This window comes from Rhyacophila brunnea, unplaced genomic scaffold (genome assembly GCF_057557595.1).
Source record: "Rhyacophila brunnea isolate RB1 unplaced genomic scaffold, BYU_Rbru_1.0 scaffold_222, whole genome shotgun sequence".
NCBI lineage: Eukaryota > Metazoa > Arthropoda > Insecta > Trichoptera > Rhyacophilidae > Rhyacophila > Rhyacophila brunnea.
Window position 1 is genome coordinate 119,138 of NW_028232885.1, and position 17,174 is coordinate 136,311.

Sequence of the window (17,174 nt, forward strand, 5' to 3'; positions counted from 1 at the left end):
ATCTGATACAAGTTAGTTACCTCAGCAATCAATTGAAACAAAAAAAAATCGTAATTCGTCAAGAAGATAAGGGAGGGAATGTTATTACTGAAATTGACAAGGATGTGGAAACTTGGAGAATATACCGTGAACAGCTTTATACAAACATGGATAACCCACAAAATTCTGATATCATTCTTGGTGAATATGAGATATGCTCAGGTTTGAAGTTACATACCTAACTGTATTGTATAATATCTCAAATGCAGAAATGGCCAAAGGATTATCAGAGTCCGTCTTATTGCACACAATTAGATCCACAAGAAAATGCGGTAGTTATCAAACTATACACAAATCTTGCTAGTAAGACTTTTGTACCACCTGAAAACATCACATGAGACGGCTCTGTGAAACGAAAAAGTTTGGTAACGCCCGACTTAGTGGTGACATTAGTATAGAAATGATTGGATCTGTGCCAATTGAATATGGAAAAAGAACGTTTATAAATTATAGTTTTGTTATTCACTATGATATAATATATAATCATCATAGTCGATCTCCTTGACACATTTCTCTTGACCCAGGTGTGCACTTCATCGAAATTAGTTACGTTGCCTGTGAATATTACGACTGTGTCATCTATCAGCTAGAAACACAATAACCAAACGACCTCGCACAATCTCGGTGCGACTACAACACTTCATAGTTGAAGTAGAAAGTATGTAACAGATGCATCTGACAATTTCATTGTCAAGTAAACCACGCTTTTGGCACACGTCTTCATATTATGTTTGACATACTACTTCATTGATGGTTTTCAGATCGGTGTAAGAAATATATGGACTGCGTGACGTAATACTCAGTGGTACCTAATAGCATTCTGCGTATTTTTGAGGGGGGGGAAAGGGTCCTGGCAATTCTCCAGCACTCTTTTTAGAAAATTTTCGTAGATTTTTATTTCTAACACAAAAATTTCGAAACACTAATGTCGGTTTTTTTAGAAACCCACACTGGCAACATGTCGCGCGACAACCTCGTTAAATTTTACGATAATTATCATAATTGCATAAGATATTTTACGATAATTATCATACTTATCGTAAAATTTAACAAGGTTGTCGCGCAACATGTTGCCAGTGTGGACCCGGCAAAATGGAACTGTCAAAAAATTCTCGGTGTCCATCCGAATTCCCGAGTGGTATAGGTCATGGCTGGGGAGGGTTGACAGGGCTCTAGCCTGGGGGCTCGGGCTGTGGGGGGCCCGGCGTGTCGGGTTGACCAGATAAGTGAGATAAATACACATCATAAATTAGCTTTACTAGTAAAAAAAAGTTGCCTGCGGCGCTATTATGCTTCATGGTTATGAACATTTTAAATTATATGCAATATATTTTCTGATTATTATGTGTCGATACTCGACAGCTCCATTATTAAAGTAGATCGCTAATAATTCACTGTATGTACTGTGAGTCATGGAAAAGGTAAGGAGTGGAAGGTGGGTAGGATTGAATGGATAGGATGGGAATTGGCGGGGAAATATATAGGCAGGTGCGCCTGGGTATGGAGAGCGTGGATATGGGATAGGAGTGCGGCAGAGCATGAGACTAGGGGAAATGCAGGGTCGTAGGTAGTTTGACATTACCTCTAAAACCTCAGTTACCTGTCCGGTTACTTTACTCATTCGTGTATGGCCTGTAATATAAAAGACATAGAAATGCAATGATGAATATCTCGGTTTGAGCGCCACTCTATGAAGTGCATAGAGACAATGATAAAGGTAATTTAAATAAAACGCGGGTATAGAATTTTAACAGAAGTATAATTAAGGTATAAAAATTACTAGCGGGCGAGAGTGTATAAAGGTGTAAAATAAGTTAATTGATTACGAGCGCCTAACGTAGTATAATTTAAACAATTTAGAACACAAATAAAATGCTAATTCGGTGGAACGTAACGTAATGAAATTACAATAAATACCACAATACAAATATAATCTCAGCTCTTCGCCGCCCTCGATTCCTTCCAGGGCGGAATCGAGGAGTGCGTCTTCAAATGTTTCGGGACTATGGGCTTCCTTCGATCTCCTGGGGCCTGAGAGGGACGTCCTTCGGTTGGCCATAATAATCGTCCCGAAACGTCAGGAAATGAGAGCCATGTGCTCCGGGCCGAGGCTCGGAACTTAAGAGCCGTCTTCGAGAGAGGTCTTCTTCGCACGAACGTTCAGAACTGAGAGAGCGAATTTCGCTTCGCCTTCATGTTAAAAAACCGCCTTGCTTCTTTTAGCGCCGGAAATAATTCAAACTATCGGAGTGCGCATGTGTACTGAGGTCGTCCTTTGCGTTGTGTTGCCATCATAAATAAAGTGTGTCATGTAAATAACATGACAGTACCCTTAATTTGATCTAAAACACAATTTGAAAAACGTTAATGTAGTGTTTCACACTGCCTTTAATCTTGGCGGTAGATTGGGTCCCGCCAAATATCCTAACTTGAGGGCCCGTTTCAGGATGTGGTGTAGGTACAACAAGTGCAATTATTACAAAAGACCAATAAACGAGAAATTAGTCTGTGTTGTGTTGAGTAGGTATGTGTATAAGTTAAATGCAATAATATTTTTTTTGTTCATTTTCAATTAATATTTTGGAACCTCAATGTGGTGGTGTAAATCAAAAAAACATTTTTTTCAGTGGAATTTGGCATAAATATTGTAGCTCTCTAGACCAAGCGGGTAGCACAGCCGATATAATTTGAGTAATGTTTCAGCATACTAGGCGCACATGTCCAGCATGGTCGCTGTTAGTCACTTCCAATCCGCCAGTAGCTGATGGCACGCTCAACGGTTACCGCCATTATGCCTCCAATTTAATAAAAACTAGGAGAAACTGTACAAATAAGCCGCCGTTGTATTGTGAAAATATATAAAAATAATTATATGAAGAAGAAAAAGAGCCTATAGGACTAATTTACATTCACCTCCTTGGGCTCCCCCCAATATTAAATCCTGAGTGCGCCACTGTACCGCATGCATTAAAACTCCTGTATTCATTTCATATCGTTGAATCTGGGCATATTGTTTTCTCTTGGAGAAAGTTTTCTTGATTTTGTCATGCATAGTAAGTGTTATTAGATAAAAATAGCAATTATCGCAAATAAATATTGTAGACATAAAAGAAAAAAACTGTCATCACCAGTGGTGAAATGGGTTGGCGGCATGGAACGTTTTTCCACAACGGTGCACGCTCTCTAACTTCTCAATGCGCACCACTTCTCAGGCGCAGATACCTGGAGGATGCTGGCCCAGGATAGAGGGAGACAGTGGAAGCTCTTGGGAGGAGGTTAGGATCTGCCCTGGGTTGTCACTTGATAATGATGTAAACTCATAAGCAACCAAAAATTTTTTTTTTTGAAATAGAAACGATATTGAGTACCTAGCTATTATTAATTTATTTTTATAATATTTTTCATATTATAATTCTGGGTGAGGTATATGAAAAAATATACAGGCATAAACAAAAATCCATCCTTGTTGGGTGATTTTTAATTATTTCACAAAAACGTGTGTTCCATATAAATTCATAATTTGGTCCAATTATAAAATATTAATATTAAGGGGGATCCTTATACCAGCAGAGGCACAGGTATGGTCCCAATATTGAAGCTCGACTTAATATAAATAAAATGGATTTCAAGTTATACTCATTTATATTTTTATAAAAATCGATGTTATTTAAAATAAATATAAAAAAAATTAAAACGATGAATTAGTCAAAAATTTACATGCCGAAATTAAACCATGGGTCACTGAAACCAATCTTTATGGAAGTGCATATCAGAAGAAAACGTTGTTAATAGTACCACTTGTAGATATAATTTGTTTTTTTTTTACTTGCATAAGTAACTGTGTAGTAACTATGTGTGTAGATAACTGAAAAATCTACATAAAATATTTTGCATTCGTATTTCTAAAAATTACCTTCATGTCAAATAAAATAGTAAATATTACGCTAAACTTTACATGACGTGTTTAAAATTATATTTGATTATTTTATGTTTTGTTAATAAACCGGCATCTGTAAATCTATGTTCGGGACTACCACTAATTTTCATAGAAAAACTGAAATGTCATTTTGACTATCATATTGATTTTCATAGTAGGTAACGCCCGTATAACAATTTAGTTTCTGGGACCCCTTAGCAACCAATGATAGTGTTTTGGGTCAGTGTTTTTTTTTTATAGAAAATAAGAAAGCTCTGTCACCTATACAAAATCTTTATATCCAGTTTATTTTTTAAAAAAAGACTACGATGGGCGGGACATGTGGAGAGAATGCCTGAAGTTAGAGCGCCAAGGATCATGACAAAGTGGCTACCCCAACGGAAGAGACCCAGAGGCCGTCCAAGAAGGAGATGGGCTGACGCCGTAGAAGTGGACTGGCTTCATATAGGAAGACCCGGTAACTGGAGAAGTGTGGCGAGGGACCGGAGTGAGTGGAGAGCGGTTGTGGAGGAGGCCAAATCCCACCCCGGGATGTAGCACCGTGGAAGAAGAAGATATTGATTTTCATAGTAACGCCCGTATAACAATTTAGTTTCTAGGACCCCCTTAGCAACCAATGATAGTGTTTTGGGTCAGTGTTTTTTTTTTATAGAAAATAAGAAAGCTCTGTCACCTATACAAAATCTTTATATCCAGTTTATTTTTTTAGCATACTAATCATGGCTTGATTTTTATAATAAAATCTGGATGAAAATTTAACAGCTTCTGTTGATATGAATTATGAACTCAGGTGTGTGTCTCTTGGTTGTCTCTGAATGTTTTGACTGTCTCGTTGGAATGAATCATAACTCCTTGGTGGGATCTTACAGCTGTTCCTTGACAAACCCTGTGATTGCTTCGATGGTTCGCTTACTTGTCGATACTTACTAATTGTATGCTGATTTTGAAATAAAAAAAACTAAAAATTACTATTTTTTATTATTTAATGTTGCATATTTTGACACTTTTCATGCAATATTTTAAACATTTTTCATGCATATTTCAAGCATTTTATGTTGCATATAATCCGGTCTCTATTCATTACTCTTCGGTGGGAACCAGCTGTTTCTTGACAAACTTGACGAGTGCTCTGACGGTTCGCGAACCTGAAGACATAAATAATTATTATTTTTTAATTCAATACAAACATAATATACAAGATTCAAGAAGGATAAATAATAATTACCTATTATTGAAGATGATTACCTACATAATTTTGAAATTCCTCAGAAAAAAATGTAAAACAAGCGAGATTCTAATTTCACATCTTTCACTGGCTGCGTGACTACTCTTGTCCTTTTAGCTATCAGTCCGTCTATGACTCATTCGAATTAAATCCAATATTGATACCATCCTATATTATATATTTTTTAACGACGTAACTTCCAGGAAAATAATTATTTAATACCAAAAAATTATTCACTCTAACAATAGAAAACATTTTTTTTACTTAAGTATAAGAAATAGTGATTATAAAAATTAAGATGATGTGCAGTGGTATTGTGGATTTACTGAAGGCATCTTGCGACAATAACCGAATAATACAATTGAATATACTATACTGAAAATTTACATTTGATTGTTAAAACAGGTGAATGCCATTTAACTACCTACCTGTACCTGAGTAACTGAAACAGCAAATAAGCATAGAAATCCAAATAGTTAACGCAGTCGCTGTTTTCATAACAATATTATAGATATATATCGTCATTGTTCTGGCAGAAGACACTAATTCGAAAAAATGACATATTGAGTTAGTTATACCAAAATGTTCCTTATTTCAAACTTTACCGTCTGGAAACCTTAATAAATAAACAGTCTTTATTATAAAGTCATCCTTTTTACAATTATTTAATAAACTCACATGATAGACCATTTCAAACATTTTAACAACTTCAAAGTCAAATTACTCAAAACTAGTATTCTCCAGTTGGTGTGTTCTGCCAGAACAGAGACGATATATATGTAGAAAATATTGTAGGTATTTACATTTTAAATAATCAATTATGTAATATATCAACAAATATAAACATATGTAAAAACATTAGAGATAATATATATATATATATAATTTGTACTTACATATTTTTTGATTCAAAAATAAATTTACAAATAAAAAGCTGCTCTATTACTCCTTCTTGCCACTACAATGAGTACTAGATTTAAATCATGACTTAATCTTTCTTAATTATGGCTTTCTTTCAATGTTGAGTTTTAGCATTTACTCCAACTCTAGCAAAAAAATTAAAACCACATATTATTATTCTATTGTCATGTAACACTGGTACAGCAACTGACCATGCTTGACGAGTAGCTCCATTTGACAAAAAACCGACGCTCAAATGGTTCAGTTGGATTCAAAATTCTTAAATACCTTTAAATATTTTATATTACATTAAAAAAAGTAATTTGTATTATCTAAATTCATTAGTAATCGAGCACTGTTGAACTAAATAAGTGTAGATATTATAATTAAATTTGTAAAAAAGGCGCTATTAAAGACATAACATTTCTATTGCGTAAACGGCGCATTTCTTTTTCCTCACCTGCACATCAATTTTATACACAAGGCTGCTATCGGCCGCTATCGAAGGTAGTTTATCATATTTATGTATAGAGGTATTATAATAATTGTTACCAATAAGTTAGCTGTCAAAACTGTCTATCTTGCTCTAAAAGTTAACATAACCAATAGAGGTGCTGTTAAAACATAGCACTTGTTCAGACGGTTAACTTATTGTAACAATTAACCGCATCAATACATAAATATGATAAACTACCCTCGATAGCGGCCGATAGCAGCCTTGTGTATAGAATAGACGCGCTGAGTGTTAAAACACCTAGTTAGACATGATAGAGATAGAATGATGCTTTGTAAAGTTCGCAGCATTGCAAAAAAAAATATGTTTGATAACCAATGATTTTCCGTACGCATTCTTACCCATGAATTTTCCCTCGGCCGGCTGTCAATTTTTAACAAACTTCACAGTAGGATAGCTATCTATCTGAAAACGATCAGCGATTGCCTTTTCTTCATCGCAGTCTACCTTCCCCATGAAGACTCGACCGGCCTCCGGGAACTCAGCAGCAATCTTGTCGGCCACCTCATCGTAAATCGGTTGAAATCGCTCACTATGCCCACACTATTCAGTATAAAAACAAATGAATACTAATTCATTTGAAGCTGAAATAATAAATGTTAAAGCATTACATTAGTTCATTCAAATGAGAATCCAACATCCTCGGTGTGCTATTGATTACTTACTAAGGAATTGAGAGCATCGGTAATGTACCTATCTTCCCGAATAGGAAGGTCAGGGGCAGTGGCGCACCCAGGATTTAATATTGGGAGGGGCCCAAGGAGGAGTATGTAAATTAGTCCCATAGGCTCCTTTTCTTCTTCACAGCTTAATTTCTTGTTTATCTGTCTTTTGTCTATTGCACTCGGTGTACCTATACCATGGTCCCCACATCCTGAAACTGGCCCTCAGGCTAGGATATTTGGCGGGCCCCCTACCTACCGCTAAGATTAAATGCAGTGTGAAACACTACATTAACGTTTTTCAAATTTTGCTTTAGTTCAAATTAAGGGTACTTATACAGTGAATTATTGGCGATTTTTAATACATCTACTTTAATAATGGAGCTGTCGAGTATCGATACGTAATAATCAAAAAATATATTGCACAATTCTATAAGTAATTGAAAATGTTCATGCCCGTGAAGTGTAATAGCGCCGCAGGCGACTTTTTTACTATTAAAGCTAATTTATGATGTGTGTTTATCTCACTTATCTGGTCAACCCGAAACGCCGGGGCCCCCACAGCCCGGGCCCCCAGGCTAGAGCCCTGTCAGCCCTCCCCAGCCATGACCTACACCACTCCGGAATTCGGGTGGACTTTGAGAGTTCCCTTAGGTATTGGGTTTCTAAAAAAACCTGACATGAGTGTTTCGAAATTTTTGTGTTAGAAATTAAAATCTAAGAAATTTTTCTAAAAAGGGTGCTGGAGAATTATTACAAATCATTTTTTTACCGTGTTTTTATTTGTCTATGCCCAAAGGTATAGTTTATTGGCTTTCAATGTCAATGTTTAAAATCATTCTGATAATTTTCATGTTTAGGGGGTGCCAGAGCCCCTTGCCCCCCCCCCCCCCCCTGGCTGCGGCACTGGTGTACACCACTCCGGAATTCGGGTGGACACCGAGAATTTTTTGATATTTCCATTAGATATTGAGTTTCTAAAAAAACCCGACATTAGTGTTTCGAATTTTTTGTGTTGAAAGAGGGTACTGGAGAATTTCAAATCATTTTTTTGCCGTGTTGTTATTTGTCTAATCTATTGGCTTTCAATTTCAATGTTTTTGGGGGGGTGGCAAGGCCCCCCCCCCCCCCCCCCCCTGGGTGTGCCACTGGTCAGGGGCATTCAGTTTGAAAACATCGTGATCCCTATGCACATTATTTGAATCTGAATACTCCTCCCGAACTGTCCAACTAGCCTGCCTATAGCTTCGGTTATAGATTATAAGGAGCGATCATCAATTAATCTACTTCAGCAGGAAACTGTTGATAGATCACAATAATAATATAATATTAATATTATTCAAAAATTAGTCCCCTGATTAACAATAATTAAAAGCATGTTGTCCATTTCTACCTTTTAACTAACTTTTTTGAAAATTTCTGTTCTGCAAACAAGGCTGTAAAGTCGCGTATCTATTATGTTCGCGACCCTGTAACCGCTCAAAAGGAGACGTGCTTTCCAAACACGGTCGCTTGTTTAGTGGCAAGTTCTGCTTTCATAATTATTCATTCATTATTTTGGTAGAAGATAATAAAAGGCTTCCTCGCTTTTGGCGAGCCGATTTCTCCAAAAAACAGGAACAAATATGTTCTACTATTGTACCTCAACTAATATCAAGAATTATGTGGGAATTACAAAATATTTATACAGTTGTCTTCGTCAAATTTTGAACATCTGTTTAGTTTGGTAGCACTATATTTATAACATCTATGGGTAGCACCATCAATCCAAAGATCAGAACCTACTAAATTTCGAAAGGCTATATCAGCTCAAAATAATCTGGCTTTAACCTTAAGGGGGGACATGCTCGTCGAAGGTCAAAATTGAGTTTTTATTGTATTTTCAAACCATGATCCTGGACACTCCTTAAACGTTGTAGATAATCTATTTATATAATTTTGAAGCCTTATTATCCTTTATAGTTATTTTAAACATTTGATGACTGCATGAAGTATTTTTGTCACCCCCCAAACATAAAAATTATCAGAATGATTTTAAACATTGAAATTGAAAGATAATAAACTAGACCAAAGGCTTAGTCAAATAAAAGCACGACAAAAAAAATGATTTGTAATTTTATTCCCAAGCACAAAACACTAATGACGGGTTTTTTTAGAAACCCAATCCCTAATGGAACTGTCAAAAAATTCTCGGTATCTATCCGAATTCCGGAGTGGTGTAGGTCATTGCTGGGGAGGACTGACTGGGCTCTAGCCTGGGGGCCCGGACTGTGGAGGGCGCAGCGTGTCGGGTTGACCAGATAAGTGAGATAAACACACATCATAAATTAGCTTTAATAGTAAAAAAGTCGCTTGCGGCGCCATTATACTGCATAGCCAAATACATTTTAAATAATATAATTGTGCAATATATTTTCTGATTATTATGTTTCGATACTCGACAGCTTCATTATTAAAGTAGATTTATTAAAAATCGCTAATAATTCACTGTATAAGTACCCTTAATTTGAACTAAAACACAATTCAAAAAACTTTTATGTAGTGTTTCACACTGCCTTTAATTTTGGCGGTAGATAGCGGGCCAACCAAATATTCTAGCCTGAGGATGTGGGGGCCATGGTGTAGGTACACCGAGTGCAATAGACAAAGACCGATAAACGAGAAATTAGGCTGTGTTGTGTTGAGTAGGTTTGTGTATAAGTTAAATGCAATAATACTTTCTTTTATCTATTTTCAATTAATATTTTGGAACCTCAATATTAAAAAACGAAAAATTGGCGATAAACATTCGGCGAAAAGAACGACTAAACCCACTACAGTCGGTGGTGGTGTAAATCAAAAGAACATTTTTTCAGTGGAATTCGGCATAAATATTGTAGCTCTCTAGACCAAGCGGATAGCACAGCTGATATTATTTCAGTAATGTTTAAGCATACTAGGCGCACATGTCCAGCATGGTCGCTGTTAGTCACTTCCAATTCGCCAGTCGCTGATGACACGCTCAACGGTTACAGCCACTGTGCTCCAATTTAGTAATAATTAGGAGAAACTCTACAAATATGCAGCCGTGTATTGTGAAAATATGTAAAAATAAATATATGAAGAAGAAAACGAACCTATGGGACTAATTTACATTCACCTCCTTGGGCTTCCCCCAATATTAAATCCTGAATGCGCCACTGATCCACTAGGAACGATCGCGGAGCGCTACTGGTTCGCGAATGTAGTGGATACGTGGCTAAAGGATTGCAATACCGGAAGCTATTTTCAAAACTGGTGTTCCGGTATTTATCGAGAAACGCAGGGCTTGTTTAACAGGATCACCCCATAACAAACAAATCCCCCATCAAAAATCCTGCAATCGACAGAGTTGGGAAGATAATAATATTTGTAACTTTAAATGAGTCTATGCTAGACCAGGATACACAGCGAAACAAACGAAAAAATACCGTTAATTGTTTCTGGGCGGACGAAGGACCGAGGGTTGGTAGTGTGGGGAACCATCCCTCGAGCCTTGAACGTCGCGTCCCAATACAATTTGCTACCTTTTCGCGCCAAAGTGTACGTGGAATGTTGATAATAATTAATTGTTACCCCAAGTCTTAAAAGCGAAATATACCTACTAAATATTTAATTTCCCTGAATCCATGGTTTTAATAAGTGTAAATAAACCCCCCAACATAAACCCTTACATATTATCAATACGCAATAAATAAAGTAGATAGGTAAGTGAATTTAATATAAACACAAACACTTCAACAGGTTAGTTATAAGCAATAATAACCAAATGACTAATAAGTAAAGTTCTCGTATAATAATATTGGTAAGATAGGTAATTATTATAATAACATAATAAGTAATAACTATAACACTAATAACAGTAGTAATAATAACCATCCCGCCAGTAAAGCCGCGTTGACACGGTCCAAGTACGATCCAAGTAGACTTGGATAGGAATAATTAGTATGAAGATGCAGTGCTCGAAATGGAAAATTTCACGAACAGGAACGCTCTATAATTTTCCGAAAAAACGGTATGCTTAATTTTTTTTCTTTACATACGTACGTACGTTGGATGTATAAATGCAACAATAAACTTTGAACTTTTTACGCGGATGTATATTGAGCAAGTGGGCAAGGATTGTCAGCGCCGCAGGCGAAAGAACCTCGTCTCAACAAAGTATACCGTCAAGAATTGTATTATTCTTTACTCTTACTTTATCTACCACCCATAATCAGCAGGCATGTTACTTCTACCACCACTCGTCACTGCTTATAACTTATATTACTGTCTCATTTGGGATAGTTCAGTTTGTTAATTAATTAAACTTAAAAAAACAACATATCCACATACCTACCATAAAGATTCAAATTAAAAATTAATTTACATATAACAAATTTTACAGATTATAGATTCAAGACGAGCACAGAATATTTAAAAAAAAAATAAAGAAATAGTATTAAAATAGTGTTTAAAAATAAAGAAATAGATGCAGCAACTATTAGAAAAAAATAGTAAGTACCTATACAGAGACGAGTAGGTAAATACAAAATTTATACAGTACATATCTGTATACCGATAGAGCTAACTACGCCATTTAATTATTTAAGAAGTTATCAAACTAAGAATTTATAAATCGTTCACATAAACTCGTTCTCACGCAGGAGGAATATACCAATATCCGAAGCGATTTGGTTGAACACAGTGTGTAAGCTTTCTTAAGATAAATCAATCGGATAAAGCCATGGATGGCATCCACACAGCTTCAAACAAAGGATCCTTAAAGATTTCTTTTGGACCTTCTCCACCATAAGGGCCATTAGGCCATACCTACTTCTAAGAAAAGCTTCAAGCCATCATCACCAAACTACGTAATTATAGCATCTTAAATTACCAATGGTGTATCATTAATTATCGGCTTTTGAGCTTTGAGAATCGATGTCTCCGCCGAATCTTAGGGGTACATTGGTACGACCGCGTTACAAATACCCGAGTTCGTGAGCACAGCAGCCTTCGGTGATTGAAGTTATCACGAAGAGACGATTTACGTGGCTGGGACACGTATTCCGGATGCCGCCAAAGAGTGCGGCACTTCGTACCCTTGTGGCACAGCCTCAAGGGTTCCATCGCCGTGGCCGCCTCTCCCTCACCCTGCAGCGGTGCTACAAAAGCGACCTATTTGCTGCAGGTCTGACATGGCGGGAGGCGCATGGCGATGGACCGAGGGAAGTGGCGCCAATGCTTGCCCTATGCCCCAATATTAGGACATGACAGGGTAGAAGAAGAAGTATCATTAATTATATGAGATAAAACATGACGGAAGGTGCAACTCGAGTTGCTAAACACGATTCCTATAGAATAATATAAAATTGTCATTAATCAGTAGGTACCTACCTATATTCAACATTATAAGGACTAATATTGTAGTGTATGTATATACCTATACCATAGGCCCCACATCGTGAAGCTGGCCCCCAGGCTAGGATCTTTGGTGGGGCCCCCTTCTTATCGCTAAGAATAAAGGCAGTATGTACGGGGTAACAATAATCTGTATATTTAGTGTTTTATTGTATATTTTAAAACATCCATACGAATTATGGAGATGTCGAGTATTGATAAACAATTAAGAATTGTTTCGTATAACCACATAACTATAAATAATAGTATTGTAAGAAAATTCTTTTTTTTTACTATTAAAGCAAATTTGTGATGTGTGTTTATCTCACTTATCTGGTCGATTCGCCTCGCCGGGATCCTCCTGAGCACGGGCTCCCAGGCTAGAGCCCTTTCAGCCCCTCGTTGTGGAGACCATGACCTATATGTTACAATGATGATGCTTTGGTTACCATTATTGTAATATACGTACACTTACCACCTCAGATTAAAGAACTTACCACCGTATTTATTTAATCTATGACTACCATCTAAAATTATTTGTTGTCCGCACTGAACACGTGCCTACCTAATTTTGTGAGTGTATTTTAAACTAAACGATTCAATTTGTGATGTTTGTCCTTACCTAGTCTCATTATAGTCATTATTATTGCCACGGTGATGAATAATGATAATACAGAACAATAATTTATTATTATGATAGTAATAAAATTTTATTGGAGGATATTTCTTTTTTTTTAAAACAAATTTACAAACAAAAATTAACTAAAAGTTCTTAACATAGTAGGTATCTATTATTTTTAAAGTAGCAAGTTACAACGTATGTAATTATAACACAATAGAAACGTCCCTTAAAAATAAACTAATTACGGTAGGCTATTCAATAGTTTCATACCAAAACATTTTTGTAGGAAAATGGCATAATGGTGCATTTATTTATTATTCATTGTAAAAATAAGGGTTTACGACACGTCATAAATATTTTTAACACGTCGAGTCAATTGTCGAAATGACATTGAATCAGAAAACCCTGTTTCAACTGTATTGTCGATCTTAAATGCTTATCGGAGTGAATTCTTATTTTTTTAGCAGATTTACACGAAGTACCTACTACTTAATTAAACCTTCATAAAATTTATAAATATCCATTCATATTTATCATTTTCAAAACGAAAAAATTCTGCTTGTGGCCACTGGTCAACAGCATTATATGTTAAATCAGTTTGGATACCAACGACAAAAAATATACTTATATGTAATATATAGAAAGGTATCGCCTGCTGAGATGTTTAACCAAATTTCAAGAGAACAAATTTAAATAATACAAAATGTTTTAAAAACAAGCGATTATCACTGATAAGTAGATTTTAGCGGAATTGTACGATTTAAATTACCAAACTTTATCATATTAATTTTACCACCGAAAATTTTGCCCGCAAAAATAGACGTGGGTATAAAATTAACACGGCGATTAGATGGGGATGAAAATAAATAAGTTTTATCACTCACAATAAAATATAAGTAATAAATTAGTAGGTAAGTAAATTCGCAATGCATACCAACCAGTCAAAGGTAAAAGCGAGACTGTACTGAGATATTTCATACTTTAGAATTATTATACAAATATGTAGGTGCCATCTTTATTTTTTATTGAATTTAAGTTATTTAAGTACAAAAGGTTTTCAAACAATGTCAGCAAAGGCACAATCCTTTTGTGGCTTGCAGCTGTAGTTACTTTTTTTTATGTAAGTATGCAATTATTTGGAGTGTTTAGACAATGCATTTAGACACGGATGTATCGACACAAAAAAGAAAATTGAAAGAAATTTAGGGAGGTCATACATTTTATTTTTAACCCTTGCACGCCCGGCATGACATAACTTCGTTAATTTTTAATTTTGAGAAAAACTTTAAAAGATACATTCACACATAAATACCTCAATCTAACGAACCGCAACGCAATTTTAAATGAATCCACGAGCCGGAACGGTATATTTTGGAATTCCACGAACCACAACGGCGCTCCGGTGCGTTCCTGTCCATTTCGAGCGCTGTGAAGATGTCTCATCCAAGTGACAGCTCCGTACCATTTATTCCTATCCAAGTTAACTTGGATGAGTAGGACGCGGTCCAAGTAGCTTGGATAGGAATAATTAGTATGAAGATGTCTCATACGAGTGCACTTGGATATGAATAAATAGTATGAAGCTGTCACTTGGATGGCACTCGATCCAAGTGTACTTGGATGGTACTTGGACCGTGTCAACGCGGCTTAAGGATAGAACTAGGTAACAGTTATTTTATTACCTACTAACAAGTAATAAAATAACAGTAGGTAGGTAACTTATATATTTTTTTCCACGAGAAGCGTCGCGCATTTCAAAAACAGGAAATGATATTTGTTATGTATGCTTGTATGCTAATTTCAACTTCTTTGATTGATTGTAAAGAAAATAATTATGAGGAAAATAGTTTTTGATTAAATGGTTTATCTGATATTATTGATTTAATAATTATTTTAACCTATATTATCTTATAATATTCAATTATTAGTGACCTCATATTATCTTATACGTGTAGCGGTCACTATAATGCCGAGTATGTTTCCTTCTGCAGGTTTAATTGAAATCAACAACTCCACATGCGTAGATGTAATATTATGTTTCCCCAAACGTATACACTTTCATAGATGTTATTGAGTCAGCGCTCGGAATGGATCGGAACGCCCCGGAGCGCCGTTCCTGTTCGTGGGATTTCCAAGGATGGCGTTCCTGTTCGTTAAAACCTCTAAAATGGCGTACCGGTTCGTAAAATATCCGACGGACAGCAAGTCGTCTAGTAAAATCCTCAAGCGTCATACTTAATATTACGTTCCAGGTTAGATTTAAAATTTACGAAAATGAATTGATAGGTACAAAGGTACAAAAACATAAATATTTTTTTTTATTAAAAAATAATTTTACTGGTTTAGAACCACTGAATTTTCTATGACCCGTACATAATGTACTTAAGTTTTTTTGAAATAGTGATAGAGTAAATGTAAGACAACGTATTTGAGAACTAACCTTTTTCAAGACAATACTGTTTTCAACGAATTTGGCATTGAATGCACTAATAGACAGACCCTTTTGCGTCAATGGTGATAAAACAATAAAATTGTATACAAAGAAATGCACTGGGTAAGATTTATTGCATTGTCGCACGCATGTATGGGACAATAATTATTTGAAAAAAAAGGTTTTTATGATTGTAAGGAAATGTGGAAGCTATTTTACATTGGAATGTAGATTTACTGTAGTATTAATTTATAAAACGAGAAACTATTTTTTTTCAATTTCATACATATTATTTTAATACAGTTAAGGTTAAGGTACATGCCTAAATATAGTGAGTTAATAACGTAAAAGTTATAATGCACACTGGAACTTTTAAATTTTTAAATGAAACACATTAAATACATATATTATCTTTACTGTATAAATGACATAATTAATTTGTTAACTATTGCACAAAAAGAACATAGTAAAAATAGTGTGAATAAAACTACGTGCCCTACCTAAGTATCTACCGAGATAGGTATACTATATCTGTCCTACCGAGGGTTGAAATTCTTGAGCACGTTTATGATCAATACGGCAGTAGTAGGCAATTGTTTTTTGTAATGAAACTTTAAATTTTGTATCGAGGCAACCATAATTGACCGAATCGTCCATTTATCATATTATTGTGTTAACGAAATTTACATGGGTTTGACGCGTTCATAGTTTTTGTATTTCATAATGCAATCGGGGTCGTTCATTGGTTGTTTATCAATGTTAAGTTGTATGCAGCCAATGATAAGCGTTTTCATCAGAGGAAGCGACAAAATTAGACTCCTTATTTTTCCAAATCTAATCATTTTAAGTTGTGTTTTTTTGGTTTCCCATTACCTAACCGGTAACCCCCATGCTTTGCTGCTCTACACTAATTTATTTTTTATATTTCTTACATTATTGATGAATTGATAAAGTTCAGCGGAAATACTTTGCAGTGAAAAACTAAGTAGGTACCGAGAGAGATGGAATAAAATAAGGGAGGCCTTCATCCAGCACTGGATCGACCAAGGTTGATGGGTTGGGTTCTAAATAATTATTATTGCATACATGAAAAAACCTAACTATTGCAGCTGCTTTGCTAATTTTTTTAATTTCCGAAAAACTTGTGCTCTGACATCGTTTAAAAACTCTTTGTAGGTACTTAATAGCTTAAATTGTTGTTTAATAATTTCTTAGGGGGTAAAGTATTTCATATTAAATAGTAAATGTGACTGTGACCAGAATCTACGTATTCGCTGTTTTACCTACCTACTCAACGTTACGGAATCGCCAGATAATAATTATTTATCGTAATCTATTATAATATTTTACATTGAGTGACAAAAAAAAAGTCATTACCTCATATATTTTTATTGTTTTAATTTTATATGGATATTTTTCGGGTTGAATGAACTGTGTCTTTGATGGT

General features: G+C 35.4%; 1 long non-coding RNA gene across 1 annotated transcript; it reads right to left on the reverse strand.

Moving 5' to 3' along the window:
* Positions 1-5,030: 5,030 nt before the first annotated feature.
* Positions 5,031-14,902, reverse strand: LOC147069886 (uncharacterized). The gene is made up of 3 exons (XR_015071126.1): positions 14,609-14,902; positions 6,957-7,199; positions 5,031-5,121 (listed from the first exon to the last, which is right to left on the reverse strand). It is a non-coding gene; the product is annotated as an uncharacterized LOC147069886 (long non-coding RNA).
* Positions 14,903-17,174: the final 2,272 nt, after the last annotated feature.